Source organism: Sinocyclocheilus anshuiensis, unplaced genomic scaffold, assembly GCF_001515605.1.
Source record: "Sinocyclocheilus anshuiensis isolate Anshui unplaced genomic scaffold, SAMN03320099.WGS_v1.1 scaffold906, whole genome shotgun sequence".
Classification (NCBI taxonomy): Eukaryota; Metazoa; Chordata; class Actinopteri; order Cypriniformes; family Cyprinidae; genus Sinocyclocheilus; species Sinocyclocheilus anshuiensis.
Window position 1 is genome coordinate 245,507 of NW_015540937.1, and position 2,064 is coordinate 247,570.

Here is a 2,064-nt window from a genome sequence, read left to right on the forward strand (position 1 = left end):
ACAGAGCTGAGCACAGTACATCTCACTGTACACTATCCTCCATCTCTCTGTGATTGGGGCAAACTGCAGTGAAGGTGTGGGCGACTCTTACACATGATAAATTGGTCTCATTACAAGAGCTAAACACCCACACACACACACACACACACACACGCAGTCTCTACAGCACTGTGTGTGTGTGAGAGTGTGGCAAAGATCAGTCTAAACCTGACAATGACAAATAGGAGTGCAGCGTAACAGTCTGAACACACAAAGAGAGTGTGTGTGTGTGTGTGTGTGTGTGTGTGTGTGATTGTTCATGAGTGAGTGTGTGTGTGTGTGTGTGTGTGAAGTCAAGAGAGCGACAGTGACAGTATAAAGAGTATGAAAAGTGCTCTGAGTTGCTGCTCAAAAAAAAAAAAGAGCAACAACAAAAACATGTTGCTGGAGATGGAGATGGGCTTATTGAAAATGCAAACGGATTGTCTGCCAGCAGGAGAACTAGCGGTTTCTCCAGTAACGGCTGTAATCAAATCAGCTCGGCTCATGAACGCTTCTTTATCAGATACAATGAAAATGTCATCGAAACTTTTCTGAAGACAGTCCTTTCCTTTCAGAGATACATTCATATAAAACAGCCGCGACGCGTTTTGATTTTGAAACGCCACAAATAAATCAATGTATGGGAAACACTGGTAATGTATATGGAAATATCGGAAATGTGTTTAAAAATCATATCACCGTTACTGAACAAAATTATATTGCGATACATATTGATATTGAAGTATTGTTCAGCCCTACTTCAATGTGAACCTATTTATTCCAGTTAGTTAGCAAGGCAACATTTCTAGTTTCAAATTAATTTAATTTAATTTAATTTAATTTAATTTAATTTAATTTAATTTAATATTTAATTTAATTCGTAACAGTCTGAACACACAAAGAGAGTGTGTGTGTGTGTGTGTGTGTGTGTGTGTGTGATTGTTCATGAGTGAGTGTGTGTGTGTGTGTGTGTGTGAAGTCAAGAGAGCGACAGTGAGCTGAATGAGGGTGATTCACGTATTTCATTCAGTAAAAAGCAGGATATTCATGCAGCCAGTAGCAACCGCATAGCGACGCCCTGGCAACAGCTCTGAACACTTTATGGTGGTGAGTTTTGCACAGTCAATCATCGCAAGCATAAAATGTATTATTTTTAATTATTTCACAAGCATAAAACCACAATTAACACCATAAGTAATTCAGCTTGAGCCACTTAACCTAAAGAATCCATTCAAACTTTGTTCTGGTGTTTGAAAACTTTATAGTTTAATTTTGTTAGCATGTGACAAGCGATGACATCATCATGCGGTTTCATATTTGCATATTGGTCATTGGTCATCTTTTTTGCATGTAATCACATACAAAATGGCAAAGTTGCTGCATTTCATTTACACATTTCAGTTTTAGTTTTAGTAATTTTAGCAGTTCAAATGGGCAAGGCAACATTTCTAATATTCTAATTTCAAACATTTCTTTATAATAATTCAAATTTTTTTTTAGATTTTTTCAAATGCTGAAAACCATTTTTCATATTTTAGTTTTAGTTAATAACAACATTGCAAAAATAGAAGGAAATTAAACTGTGAATTCTTATGAATTATTATTTAATTAATATTATTTAAAAAAAACTAAAATACGGCTGTGATTACATATATATATATATATATAAATTATTTAAAAATAATATATAAAATATTATTATTATTATAGCTAAATTTAGCCAAACTGACTGAGAACATTTCAAGATAATCTAATTGATTAAAAATAATGTCTAAAGTAAGGTGTAAAAAATGTGTAATTAAATTTTTTTATTTTATTTTAGATTTATTTAAATTACTGAAATAATTTTTAACAGTTTTAATTTAACAATAACAACACTGCAAAAATAGAAGGAAAATAAATTATGAATTACTATGAATTTTTATTATTAAAAAAACTAAAATACGGCTGTATATGGTGCAAAAAAAACAAAACATTTTACATGGATTATTGGACAAAAGACAATTATATATAAATATATATATATATATATATATATATATA

The 2,064-nt window shown here is 31.6% G+C and overlaps 1 protein-coding gene across 1 annotated transcript in view; it reads right to left on the bottom strand.

Moving 5' to 3' along the window:
* dync2h1 (dynein cytoplasmic 2 heavy chain 1) overlaps positions 1-2,064 on the bottom strand; it is a 105,016-nt gene that overhangs the window by 22,244 nt on the left and 80,708 nt on the right. The window lies entirely within an intron of this gene.